Here is a 15,319-nt window from a genome sequence, read left to right on the forward strand (position 1 = left end):
AAATGCCTCCTTGAGATCCAGCTGTAAGGCATTTTCTCATTTAGTGATTGATTGGGGAGGGCCCAGCCTATGGTGGGTGGTGCCATCCCTGGGCTGGTGGTCCTGGGTTCTCTAAGAAAGCAGGTTGAGCAAGCCATGGGAAACAAGCCAGTAAGCAGCACCCCTCCATGGCCTTTGCATCAGCTCCTGCCTCCAAGTTCCAGCCCTATTCTGACTTCCTTTGATAACGAACAGTGATGTGGAAATGTAAGCCAAATATGCCCTTTCCTCCCCAACTTGCTTTTTGGTCATGGTATTTTGTCACAGCAATAGAAACCGTAACTAAGACAGACAGACAGACACACTCATAAAATGTAAACAATAAATAAAATAATAAATAGCAAGTGTTAGGCTGGCAAAATGGCTCAGTAGATAAAGGTGCTTACTCAGGCCTGAATACTTGAGTTCAGTACCTGAAACCTAAATGATGGAAGGAGAGAACCTAGTCCCCTAGATTGTCCTCTGAGTTCCACTCCTGTGCTGTGGCTGGCACATGTTCACAGACATAGGTGGACACATACACAGTAAATACAGCAAATATTGGTGAAGAGTGCAGAAAAGGGACACCTTTCATATTGTTGGTGAGAAAGCAGATGTCCCAGCCATTACTGGTAACAGTATGCAGTTCTTTAAATTAAAAACAGGTTAAGAGCATTTGCTGTTCTTGCAGGGGACCTGGATGAACTCCAGGAGATTTGATGCCCTCTTCTGACCTCTGTGGGCACCTGCACACACAGGGTGCACATACATACACATAAACATAAATGGATCTTAAAAAGTAAAAATAAAAACAACTATATGTGATCCAGGAATCTGTCTTCTGGATAAATATCTCAGAGAGATTACCCATTTACCAGAAAAAAAAAAAATATATATATATATATATATATATATATATATATATATGTGTGTGTGTGTGTGTGTGTGTTTTATAACTTTTTACTTAAAGACTTATTATTTATTACTATTGTTTTGTGTGTGTGTGTGTGTGTGTGTGTGTGTGTGTGTGTGTGTGTGTGTGTGTAGGTCAGAAGAAAGCACCAGGTGCCTGTGAACTGCCTGACATGGGTGCTAGAAACTGATCTCAGGTCCTCTGTGAAAGCAGAGAGCATTGTGACTGTTGAGCCACCTTTCCAGCACTCTGTCCCTTTCTAGTTTCCTTTTGAAAGATACAAGATATGAGGACAGCATATATTTAAAAAATGTCTAGTGTGCTCATTTGTTCTCATTTGAGGCAGAAGTAAAATGATTTTCTATTGTGAACTCATGTTTTATCCCATTAATAACAATATCATATTCTAAGAATCGGTGTAAAAAGGCTGACTATTGATGTTTTTTGTTTGCTTTTCAGTATTTTTTTCTTATTTTTTAAAATTCTTGTACGTTCTGACACTGCTATGGCAGGAAAGAAATGTCATGGCAACACTTCATGTGTCACTGTGGACCACTAGAGGGCATGCTCCCTCTAGCAACTGGAACAATTGTAGGCTATGTGTCTCAGACTTGCTGATAAAGGGGACTCTGTAGAAAGAAAGACATGAAGATCATCTGGGTCTTTTTTGTTTGGTTATTAGTCTCTACATAGCCCTGGCTGGCCTTGAACTCACAGAGATTTGTCTGCTTTTGCCCCCAAGTGCTGGGATTAAAGTCATGTACCACCACACCAGACTTATTTGTGTGTTTTAAGATAGAATCTCACGTAGCTTAGGAAAGCCTTGAGCTGGATGCATGGCAAAGATGACTTTTTTTACCCCCCTCTGAGACATAGTTTCTCTGAGTACCCATGACTATCCTGAAACTCACTCTGCAGACTCGGCTGGCCTCAAACTCAGAGATTCACCTGCGTCTCTGTCTCCCAAGTGCTGGGATTAAAGGCGTGCACCACCACTGCCTGGCAGCCAGAGATGACTTTGAACTTTTGATTTTCCTGTCTCTACCTCCCAAGTTCTGGAATTACAGGTGTGCACCACCACAGTTGACTGGGGCCACTTTATGTACAGAGTTGGAGCCTTTACCCAAGCCAGAGTAGGAGACTGTAGAAATAACAGATGTTTACTCAGGCTGAAAGTAAGGTTCAGAATGATAGTTTTCAGACTTTATTCCTTAAGTAAACATTTGATGGGAGATGTACTTATTAATGACTTTCTCTGCCGTAGCTCAGGTATAAAAGGTAGCTAGTGGCTGGTAAAGACTACTGGCCAGGAGTGTGGATTTGGGATGAGCGATTGCCTTTGCACATTTTTTTTCTCTGTCACTGTCATCCAGACAAATTATTCAAGTTTGTCTCGGCTTCCTTGTAGGCAACATGAGGATAACAGCACATCATAGAGTCCTGGTGACAGTAAAGTGACTTGAATAGTCAAGGAGCTTATGATTAATTTCTGTAGGTTTCATCATCGATTGTAATAACTGAAGTGCATGGAGTGATGCTTGGTACGTGGTAAACTCTGTGTATCTGACACCACTACTAATGGCGTAGCCCCGCCCACCCCCTGCGCATGCGCCCGGATGGCAGGTCTTATTCTGGCTGCCACAGTAGGAAATGGGATGGTAAGTGTTAGGGCATAGCATCGCTCCACACCTGAGCGGTACCCTCTGGGATATGGAGTGGAGGAGTCATTGGATAAAGGACAAAGGAGAGTAAGAGGTGTTGGGGGACAAACTGCATACACCGAGCTTAGGGAGACTGAACGTACCTCGAGGACGACACTCTTCATTCTGTATCCCATGCGGACCCCCAGAAAGTCAGAAACCCAGAAACCCCAAAACAAGTGCAGCCTTACTGTCTACTTTTTTGGATCATTGGTTCCTTGTTAGGCACTAGCTAAGTGCTTTAGGAGCTATCTCAGTCTCCACAGAATCTCTAAGGTGTTGTATGGTTACCTACATCTCAAGCATAGAGAAGTTAAGTGCAACTTTACCCACGTGCACCTAAAGGGATGGTGTGTAATGTTTGACTCTGGCCGTTATATGTGCTTGAATTAAAAAAGGAAACGCCCCGATTCATCTTCATATTGCAGCCATTCTGATTCAGTTACGTTCAGTTCTGTTTTGTTCCTCAGTGTCCCTGCATTGTCTGGTCTTTCTGCTCCAAATAACTATGATGGTGTTAGGGTTTGGATGTGAAGTGTGCCCAGTCTGATCCAGACATTGAGAGGTAATTGGGCCATGAGGGTTGTCTTAGGGTTTCTGTTGATGCAATGAAACACCATGACTCAAAAAGCAAGTTGGGGAGAAAAGGGTTTATTGGGCTTACACTTCAGCGATGGTCATCACTGAAGGAAGTCAGGACAGGAACTCAAACAGGGCAGGATCCCGGAGGCAGGAGCTGATGCAGAGGCCTTGGAGGGGAGCTGCTTATTGGCTTGCTTCCCATAGCTTTCTCAGCCTACCTTTTTATAGAACCCAGGACCAGCAGCCCAGAGATGGTGGTGTTGGTTGTTTTTTGCTCTTTACTCTTTCTTTAAAGACTTTATTTTATAAACTATTCATTTTTTTCTATGACTATACGCTTTTTCTTTCTTTCTTAAACCTACACACATGGTTAAACACACTGTAACCTGTTTAGAGGTTTTTCCGTCTGGATCTCTTTACTGCATATCTCTAGTCTTTTTTTAACCGTATAAGCAAACCTTTAAACTGCTTACCTACACCTGGATCCTCCGCATGTGGCTCTCAGATGGCTCCGCCCACTTCTCAGGTCATGAAAGCCAAGCATGAAACTCGCTGCAGCCGGTTGGAGGTTCCTAATGGTGACGGAGAACTGTATTAAACCTTCCTAGCTATGGAAGCTGGTACCTCTCTTGCCACAAGTGTTTTTTTTTGTTTTGTTTTGTTTTGTTTTTTTTTTTTTTTTTTTACCTAGTTTGCCATTTTTATTTAGTGCTGTCAGCTGAACAGCAGCGCCTCTTAAAGGAGTCATGTCCCTTTTCTTTTTCTTTTTAGCTTTCTCAGGCCCTAGGGATATGAGGGCCACGTTGGTCTGCCAAAATGTTTGTTTCTTACTCTACTGGGGAGCCTGCCACCCAGCTCCCAAATAAATCACACATGGAGGCTTATTCTTAATTATAAATGCCTGGCCTTAGCTTGACTTGTTTCTTGCCAGTTTTTCTTAACTTAAATTATTCCAACTATCTTTTGCCTGTGGGCTTTTCCTGTTCTCTTACTTCTGTAAATCTTATTCTTACTTGGTGGCTTGCTGTGTAGCTGGGTGGCTGGCCCCCAGAGTCCTCTCACTTCTTTGGCTACTTCTTTCTCCTCCTAGATTTCTCCTTCTATTTATCCTCTCTGCTTTCCAGCCTCGCCTATTTCTCTCTCCTGCCTCACTATTGGCTGTTCAGCTCTTTATTAGACCATCAGGTGTTTTAGACAGGCAAAGTAACACAGCTTCACGGAGTTAAAGAAATGCAGCAGAAACAAAAGTAACACATTTTAAAATAATATTCTACAACAGGCTGGCACCACCCACCATAGGCTGGGCTCTCCCCATTGATCACTAAATGAGAAAGTGCCTTACAGCTGGATCTCAAGGAGGCATTTCCTCAGCTGAGGCTCCGTCCTCAGATGACTCTGGCTTGTGTCAAGTTGACACACGAAACCAGCCAGTACAAGGGCTGTGTCGTGATCAATGGCTTGATCCACTAATGGGTTAATAATCCAGTTGCAAAGTCAATTGATACCGGTAATTTGGGATGTATTCTTTATGCCTTTAAAATGGTTTTGTTAGCATATATTAATTAATATAATAATGGGTTTCTTTGTGACATCGCCACACTTGTGTATAATGTGTTGGAGCATGTTCACATCCTCTGTTACCTTGTCTTGTCACTCACCCTCTTCTACTGATATCCTTTCTACTCTTGTGTCTTGTTTTAAATGACCCAGTGAGTTTCATTAGGGATGCTTACAGGAGCATGGGTGAGGGTTTGTGTATAGCAGCATGGGCACCTTGCTAGTGGGCACACCACCGAAGAATATGTCCCTCCCTCTCCCACTGACCATTGGCTGCATAAAAACCCTTAGGGAGGGGCGGGGCCTCAGGACTCTGTCTCTCCCCGGTCCAGGTCTCTAGTCTTATACAGTAATCCCAGTTGCTCTGAATTCAAGAGAGCAGAAGCCAGTGTCAACCCTCCTCCATACACCTACTCCTCTGGCTGTTAGATCGCCCCTCCCTTCCTGAGATGTTCCGCGACCTTGGGGGGGTGGTGACACAGATGTCCTGTGCACGGCTGGACGCTCAGCAGCCGTCATTCTCAGAACTTTGACCAGTTATGAGTCTGCAGTTACTGCGGACAGCTGCAAAGTCTCGATACATTTTATAACAGTTTCTGTGCGCTTCTGTGTAACTAGCTACATAAATATTCTTACATAAAAATTACACTAAAATAAGTTTTACTTTAGAACTTAAAATGTTTTGGACTCTTTCCTGTGCCTATATATTCACATGCATTGATGTATTTTGCTGTGTGTGTATGTACATGTTTCTGTGTGTATGTGGGTAGACGTGTGTGCGGAGGCCAGAGGCTTGGGTTGAGTGTCTCCCTCAATCACTCTCCACTTCTTTTCCAGACAGGGTCTCTCTTGTACCTGGAGCTGGCTGACTGGGTAGACTGGCTGCCCAGCGGCCTTTGCCTGCCCAGCACTGGAATTCCAAGTGCACACCATCACACCTGGCTTCTTAGGTGGTGCTGGGGATCCAAACGTAGGTCCTCAGGCTTGTGCAGCAAATTCTGTGTCTGCTGGGCAATCCCCTCAGCCCTGTTTATGTTCTTAATGCTCAGATGATTCTTTTCAGCATCTGACCGGGTCCTCAGTACACGCATGTGCTGTCATATATTTAACCAGTGCTCTTGGTGACCCTGTTACCCACCAGCTTGCTTTGTGGTGCTGAGGATTGACTCCAGTCTCACATAGGCTAGACAAACACTCTTCTACTGAGCTGTCCCTAGCCCCATTTCCTACATTTTTGATAAAAAAAAAAACAACAAAAAACCCCACTAAATGTCTGTGGTTGGCTGTTTTTTACTTTTTTGGGGGGCCCACCACCCAGCTCCCAAATAAATCACACATGGAGCCTTAGTTTGGCTTGTTTCTAGCCAGCTTTGCTTAACTTAAATTATTCTGTCTAGCTTTTGCCTTTGGGCTTTTACTTTTCTATATTTCTGTATACCTTTCATTATTTCTTATTCCGAGGCTTGCTGTGTAGCTGGGTGGCCCCTGATGTCCTCCTCCTCCCCTGACTACTTCTTCCTTTCTCTCCTCCATCTCTTTTTTTCTCCTCCTCCCGGATTTCTCCTCCTATTTATTCTCTCTGCCTGCCAGCCCCCCCCCCCCCCCCATCCTTTCTCCTGCCTCACTGTTGGCTGTTCAGCTCTGTATTAGACCATCAGGTGTTTTAGACAGGCACACTAACACAGCTTCACAGAGTTCAACAAATGCAACATAAACAAAAGTAACACACCTTAAAACAATCTTCCCCAACAAATGTCTTTTCAGTGAGGACATTTAAGACATATATTTTCAAAGATAAAATTGGTACATAAAAAGTATAACAGTAGCCAGGCAGTGGTGGTGCACTTGGGAGGCAGAGGCAGGTGGATCTCTGTGAGTTTGAGGCTCCAGGCTGTGAGCCTGAGGCTCCAGGCTGGTCTGCAGAGCTAGTTTCAGGGCAGCTGGGACTGCATAAAGAAACTCTATCCCCTCAAAAAACCAACCAACCAACCAACCAACCAACCAACCAACCAACCAACCAACCAGATAAATAAATAAATAATAAAAAAAAATAGTTTGGCCCTAGAGAGATCGCTCAGTGGTTAGAGCATTTGTTGCTCTTGTAGAGTACCAGGGTTCAGCTCCCAACACCCAATTTCACCATTTGTGTGACTCCAGTTCCAGGGGATCTGAGACCCTCTTCTGGCATGCATGTGGTACATGTGTATACCTACAGGTAAACATTTATATACATAAAATAAAGGATAAATCTTTTTTTAAAAAAGGTTCCATTTTAATATTTAGACTTTTTTTTTTTTGCAACAGGGTTTCTGTATACCAGGATAGCCCAGAACTATGTATTCAAGGACGACACTGAACTCCTTTTGCTTCTGGGTAATGGGATTACAGGTGTATACTAGCTCACCCAACTTGTGTAGTGTTGGGGATTGAGTTCAGTCAGGGCTTTGTACATGTTAGGGGAATGCTCTACCAACTGTATCTCTAGCTCTCATTTAAAATTTGATAGATTTTTGATATATTCTGCCTAATATATATAATCAGTATAAATCCTGAGAATGTTTCTTGGTGGAACACTAGAGATGTTTAATCAGTATGTTTAGGACAAGATGATTAAGGCTGTGGGTAAGATGGAAGCTTAGAAGCTGTGCCTGAGTGAGTGAGTGACTATGTAGTTAAGGGAAAGAGGACTAGGGCTGTTGTTACCACTGGGTTAAGCTGCTCCTACCAGGTCCCCGACTCACACCAGCATTTTTTGCTACAGGCCAGTGACATCTCCAGGAATGGGCCCGAGTGTCCACCACCACCTACCAGGTCGCCAGTGAATATCTTTAGGAATGGGCCTGAGTGCCTGCCCACCACCATCTACCAGGTCGACAGTGAACATCTCCAGGAATGGGCCTGAGTGCCCACCACCATTGCTCCCACTAATGCAGTCTCTGGGGCCACAACTGGCGGAGCCACACTGTGAGTCAACCTCAAATGTTGCTGCCAGTGAGTTGCCTCCTAGGAGCAGCATCATTAGTGAAGTGGAGACCCTGCTGCTGCTGCTGTGGTGGCATTCTGCAGACCAGCGTTAATTGTTTCTACCAATGAGCTTCATGCTGGAGAGGCACCAGATAGAACTGGGCTGGTGGAAAGTACGCAGAGAGAGACAGGAGCAGAGTCATTTCAAGAGAGTGAATATGTGAAGCATGGCCAGGAAACCCGAACACCAGATTGCCAGCCAGAGAAAATACCTCAGGGAGAGCCATGCTGCGGCCACCAGCGAGCTGCTGGCACACAAAGGTATTCAGGAGGGTGGGTCTTCTATATAGTTTGGAGCCCACATCACAGAACGCTCTGCACATGGAAGGCGTGGTCTCTTAATTCATCATGGGCAACACTGTGACTTCCTGGAAGTGGGGTAGGGTAACTCTAGCTAGGAAATCCTGAGGGAGAGTTGTCTATGCTCTGTTCTCATTTGGAAGGACACACTCACTTAACATGTCTGAACTGCTGATACTAGAAAACCTTTCTCACTCCTGTGGATACTGTACAAATGATCTCAGGGGAGGGAGAAATCACATCATCCCATTAAGGGAAAAATTTAGATTAAAAACATAATACTAGTCCTGCACACCCCTTTGATCCCAGCGCTGGACGCAGAGGCAGGTGGATCTCTGTGAGTTGGAGACCAGTCTGGATCTACATAGTGGATTCTGGAACATCAAGGTTACATACACCCTAAGACAAAACAAAACAAAAACAGCCCACAATACCCCCAAACTCAAAACAGACAGAGAGCATAATACTCCACTGCTGAAATAATTCTGCTTGGTCTTGTCTACTGATTTTTTTTCTGGTATATTTTTTATTTGACTGATTTTTTAAAAGACTTATTTTTTTTTATTTTCAAAAACACGTGTGTGTACATGTTTCTGTATGTGGTGGGTATGGGCATATGAGTGCAGGTGCCCGAGGAGGTCAGAAGAGAATGTCAGATCTCCTGGAGCTGGAGTTCCAGGTGATTGCAAGCTGCCTAACATGGGTGCTGGGAACCAAGTTTGGCTCTCCTGCAAGAATGGTACCTGAAGAACCTTCACCAAACAAACCTTTGTTTGTTTCATTTTCTGAATTTCTCTTGGTTCTTTTTTGGTATTTTGATTCCTTGCTGAATTTCTCCTTCAAGTTACTACCTGGTCCATTCACTTTAGTAACTGTCTTGTCTAGGTCCTGAATTGATTATATTAGTTTGTTCATCTGCTTATTTGAGGCCATTGATCCTTTCTAAAAGTAGGAGTCTGAATTCTTTCTCAAAATTGATGGAGAAATAAAGACATTTCAAGTCAAATACATATGAAGGCAATTCATGACAACTCACCCAGCAGTCCAGACAGTTTTTTACAAGAATAGTTAGCTGGGTGTGGTGACACATCTTTAACCCCAGAATTCAGGAGGCAGATAGATCTCTGTGAGTTTGAGGCCAGCCTGGTTTACTTAGAGAGTTCCAGGACACCCAAGGGTACATAATGAGAACTTGTCTTCCTACCGCAAAGGAAATATACATTGAGGAAGGAGAAAAAGAATCTCACCCACAAGAACGCAGGACAGTACATTTGATGAGAGGACTAGATGAACCAAAAAGTTCCTTGTCTAAAACCAGGAACATGCTTGTCAAGGCTGTATTGGCCTGGGGCCGTGGTCTTGGGGGAGCCGTGGCTTTGGACTTTGGGAACTCAACTCTTACCCCAAAGAGCTATGGTTATCACTTCCAAAACTGCCATGTGCTTGGTTTGTGATGCATTTGAGATATCCTTGTTCCCTTTGCACACCATTAGTTTTGATGAGTTTGTCTCATTGTGTGATAGCTTTCTGTTGACTCTGTTCCATTCTCCCCCTGCAAACTGTATATAAGATGCTGTGCTTGATGAACATGCTTGCATGACTATCAGCTTGGGCAAGACGGACCCCAGACTTTCTGGTCTCCTTTATTATTCTCTCATCCTCTGGTCCTTCCTCTCAGGAACCTGTCACTGAAGAATGACCTGCTGGTCCAGGTTGGGAAATGATTCATTAGGAAGATTTAACAGTTGTAAGTATTTATGTATGAAATATTGTGGCTCTCAATTTCATCAAGCAAGCACCAGAACCCGCAGAGGGTCCTGATACAGTAATAGGGGAGACTTCAGTGCACCACTCTCATAGTTAGATAGGTTTTTAAAACTAAAAGTCAGCAAAAAAAACTTCAGCACAGCAAAGACCAACTGGACTAATAGCTGTCTACAAATGATCCAATCAAATAGAGAATAATTCTTCTCAGCAGCCTGTGGAACCGTCTTAAAAACTGATCACATTATAGGCCACAAAATGAGCCTTAAAAAGTACAAAAAGATAAGATAATTCCTTGTATCTTATCAGACAACAAAGTAATAAAGTTAGAAATCGGTACCATACAAATACTTGGAGATTGAACAACAAGCTTTTGAATGAACAGGGAATAATTGATATAACAAGAGATGGAGAAGAAAAAACCCTCTCATAGAAGTATAGATGTCATAGTTAGGGGTTCAGTTGCTGTGATAAAATATCATGACCAAATGCAAATTAGGCAGGAAAGGGTTATTTCATCTTACATTTTGTAGTCCATCATTTGGGGAAGTCAGAGCAGGGACTCAAGGCAGGAAGCTGGAGGCAGGAGCTGATGCAGAGGCCACGGAGGATGCTGTTTACTGGCTTGGCCCACCTTGCTTGCTCAGATTGTTGTCTTATATACTCCAGGACCACTTGCAAAGGGGTGGCACCACCTACCGTGGGCTGGGCCCTCCCACATCAATCAAGGAAATGCTCCATAGGCTTGCCTACAGGTTGATCCTAAGGATGCATTTTCTCAATTGAAGTTCCCTCTTTTCAGATGACTCTTAGCTTGTTGCAGGTTGATAAAAAGCTAGCCAGCACAAGGGACTTGGGTGATGATTCAGCTGGTAAAGTGTTTGCAGTACAGTCATAAAGACCTGAGCTTTGATCCCCAGTGACCACAAAGCTGGGTTTGGTGGTATGCACCTACGGTTCTACCACCAAGAAGAGGAAGACAGGAGGCTCCCTGGGGCTTCTTGGCCAGCTAGGTTTGATATGGTGAGCTTCAGGTTTAATGAGTGATGCTGTCTTAAAAAAATAAGGTGAAGATCAACAGAGGAAGCCTGATGTTGACCTCTGGTGGCCGTACACATTTGCACATGTTCATGGAGCCCCCTTCATGTGCACACATACACATGCATCACACACACATACAGAGAAATGGGGAGATAGAAGTAGATAGATAATGTTCCTAGAAACCATGAAAAAGAGCACAATCTGCATGTTCCCTGGGAAACAGCCAAGGCAGTCCTAAGAGTGAAGTTTACAGCTACAAGAGCTTGAATTAAACAATGCAGGAGACTGCCAATAGTAATCTAGCAATGCTCCCCAGGACTGTAGAAGAAACAAGAAGCCAAACCCAAATGCAGTAACCACGAGAAGTCACAACGGTTAGGGCAGAAATTAGTGAAACGAGACTAAGACAGTAATACATAGAAGTAAATAAAGAGTTTGCTCTTCAAAAAGTTAGCAAGATTGAGAAACCCCTCGTTGAACTAACCAAACAAAATTAGACACAAAAGAGTTTTTACGATGGACTCCAATGAAACCCAGAAGCTTATTAGGGAAATTTGAAGACATATATTTCAAAATGCTAGAAATAGAAAACCAATAAGAAATGGATAAATCTCTGAATGTACACAACCTACCAAAATGAAAGCAAGAAGAGATAAACAATTAAAATAGAAAGAAACAATTTAAACAGACTGTAACAAGCAGACTGAAACAGTAGTTAACATTTCTCCCAAAGAAAAACCCAAGAGCAGATGGGTTCATTGCTGAATTCTACCAGACTTTTAAGGATCATTTAATAAGAATATTTCCCAAAGTTTCCCATAAAATATACAGGGAAACAACACTGCGAAACTTACCCTACAAAGCCATTTTGCTCTGTGTATATTAGTTACTTTTCTAATGCTGTTGATAAAACACCATGACCAAAGAAATGAAGGGTCTGGGAGTAGGAAGACAGAAATACAGGAATATAAAGTTATAAGCCTAAAGAGATGGAAGCTGACAGCCATCAGCTCTGTCGGCAAACAGGGATGAACTTTTAACTGAGGTGTCTTTGCTTTGTGACAGGCAGCTCTGTCAGGAACCTAATGCTAGTTTTTACAATGGCTCTCTGCAGCCAGGGGTTAGCTTTTCATGACAACCCCTTTGTCCCTTATAGCTGACAACTGCCATGAACCAAAGTTAACTTTTAATGAGTTCTACGTGACTCCTCATACATCCCATCCCATCCGATAAAACTTTAACCAAATGCCCCTACTTGACGACCCGCTTTGCATTGCTTCGTATCCTTCCCTGCCATGGAAAACCAGCTGTATCAGGAAAGCTGCAGGTTTTGGCAAACATCAATTAGCTGAAACCTTGTTAGCAGAAATTGTAAATCTTAAAATGCAATATGTCTCTAAGTTTGAACTTAGAAATTGTAAAAATTCTTTTGTCCATGGCTAATGCTTACTTCTTACTATAAAAGGGGGCTCAAAACCCATCTTCCTTTGATGGACCTGGCGGAGTCTTGGATGCTGGCCATTTCTCTGTGCATTCCTTTGGGGTTTACATGTTCGCCTTACCTCTGTGAGATTCTTTCCAATCTGTGAGCAGCTTGGAGTCTGTGAGAACGTTCCTCTGCTTTGGCTTCCAGACTTTGTGCAGTCCTGATTCAATGCTTTCACATTCCCACCCTCAGCATGATGCCCTTCTCACCCTGTTTGAAGTTGGTCTTCCTGTACCTGACCATCCTATCACGTAGATGCCCTCTTGACTGTGTGAGCTGAAGTTCTCAGGAAGAAAGCATCACCTGTGTTGGAGATTCTCCGGGACTGATTAGTTGAACTCACATGACTGTGGAATTTGAAATGCTGCAGCCTCAGCATTTTTGGAATTTTTTTAGACCCCTTATTAATTATTCATTACCCACGTCTGTGTTTTACCTAACCTTCTTGTGACTGTTACATAAACCTTTTGGTTCCAGGTGATACAATGCCTCCTTCTTACCTCAGTGTGCCCTACACATGGTGCACAGACATACATGCAGGCAAAATACCCATGCGCATAAAATAAAACGCTTAACAATGTTATGTGTTCTGTATTTGTGAGTGCTCTGCCTGCACATATGTATGTGCATCGCATGCCTGGTGCCTCTGGAGGTCAAAAGAGGTTGACAGATCCTCATTGTCTGATCCCCTGGAATGCAGTTAAGGATGGTTGTGAACTACCATGTGTGTGCTAGGAACCAACCCTAGTCCTCTGCGAGAGCAACAAGTGCTCTTTACTGCTGAGCCATTTCCCTAGACCACCAGTGCAGTCGAAAGCACTCCAGTTTATGTCTCTCCTCTGTGACACAACTATAAAAACTTTATGAAATTGTCAGCACATTAGAACATGATATTGGGAATAGTGTGACTCCATGTTCCCAGATCACTGCTACTCATATTTGGCTCCAGAATCTGTCACTTATTTCCCTTGTGGTGAGAGCTGTAATTTTGGGTTGACAGTTTTTGGTAGTTGAATGTGGGATCCCGAGATGGTTCATTTTCATTGGGGAAATTCCCCAGATTGGCATCAGGTGCCTGCATGGGACCCTTGTGCCCAGCCATCCATCACTGCCTTCTTGGGTGGATGTTGAAGAGTTCCTTCTTGGGCTTGGCCCTCCCTTGGTTTGGTGGATGGTTCATTGGTTTATTCTGAGCTAGTTGTTTGGATGCCTTTTTAAATATTTCATAGCACTCAGTTTAAGAGATTTAATGTTGCCAGGTGGTGGCGGCGCACGCCTTTAATGCCAGCACTCGGGAGGCAGAGACAGGCGGATCTCTGAGTTCAAGGCCAGCCTGGTCTACAGAGCAAGTTCTAGGACAGTCAGGGCTACACAGAGAAACACTGTCTCAAAAAACCAAATATATGTGTGTGTGTGTGTGTGTGTGTGTGTGTATACATAGATATATGTATGTATGTCTCTCTCTATCTATATCTATATATACTGTTTGTTTTCTGAGTTTCAGGTATTTTAAGAATGCTTATCGATTTGCTAGCATTTGGCCTTTTTTTTGCCACACCTCCAGTGTCTACTTCTGAGATTTTCTGTGGTTTCTCTTGCTTATTGCAACTTCGCCACATTACTGGAAGGCCCGTCCCCTCCAGCCCCACAGTGTGGAGGGGGGTGGTGGGGGCACCCGTGCTTCATAGTCAAGCCTGACTCTTGTATATTATTTGAGGGACCAGCCTTAATATTATACATCCCAGGGGCTCAGGAGAGAGAACTACTAATGGCGAGGACTATTTTCGGGAAATAGAATCTCAGCACCCTGAGCTCTACAGTTCACTTGCTTTAATTCCTCTGGCATAACATCCTATATACACAGCTTCAGTTCTGTTCTCGTGCCTAGCTCCTTTCTTGCCTGATTTCTCTCTGTTTATCTACTGTTCCCTCTTAAGTTCTATCTTAATTCTCTCGTCTTAATTCTGCCTCATCTAGGTCCTTTTCACCTTGTTCTTACCCAGCTAGGGCTTTCCCATCTGGCTCTTCCTCATCTTCCATCTTGTTCCTCTAGTCCTCTCTTCTAGCCCTTCAACCTAGTTCTTCCCCATCTCAGTTTGTTCCTAGTTCTTACCCATCTAGTTCTTCCATTCTCTTTTCTCTTCTCCGTCTCTCCGTGCCCTGGAAGTCCTGGTATATAAAGCCAGGCTTCCAGGGTCAAACGGAGGGGTGATAAAAATCACATTGAAAGGCAATAACCATTAATTATCATTTGCAACCCCAAAGGGAAGTGACCAATGGGGAAATGAATTAACTAAAGACTAAATTCGGGTAATATCTAAGAAGAGGGATCTTATGTGCTCACCTATTAAACTCTTAAACGTCATTAGTAGAAAATGTTAAGAATCTATAAGGTGCTAGGCCAATGGGAGAAAATAAAACTGTCTTCTTTTTTCCTGTGGCTCCTATCTGTCCAAGCTATCTGCCGTTTTTCTGCAGGGTGGGGAAAAGTGTGCTCAGTCGCTAGGCAACCTGTGTACAGCTAGATGCCTTTGGTGATAGTTAAAGGGAGATCTGGAACTCGAGGTAAGGTTTGGGAAAGCAAGAAGTAAAGCTTAATTGGCACATCTGCCAGGCCTTCTCAAATGGGTAGGCTGGATGCTTAAGTCTGTTCTTAGAAAGTACGGAGGTATCTCTGATAAGGTACTTTCCTCCATCTGGGGATGGACCTGGCCAGATGCTGCCAATGATGATAATTACAGGGAGACTTGAACTGGAGTTCTGGCTGAGCATAGCTGTCAGCACAGAAGGTTATCTAAATATTCCTAGAAGTGGTTAGGTAAGGAGTTAGCGGTCTATAAAGTTAGTAAGGCTGTAAGAAAGGAGGGTCTGAGCTGAATTGTGTAAAGCTATTACTTAACGTCCACCTGACCTAGGTGGTGGTTCCTTGTGGAA

This window comes from Peromyscus californicus, unplaced genomic scaffold (assembly GCF_007827085.1).
Source record: "Peromyscus californicus insignis strain IS unplaced genomic scaffold, ASM782708v3 Scaffold_6__1_contigs__length_162567912, whole genome shotgun sequence".
Lineage (NCBI taxonomy): Eukaryota > Metazoa > Chordata > Mammalia > Rodentia > Cricetidae > Peromyscus > Peromyscus californicus.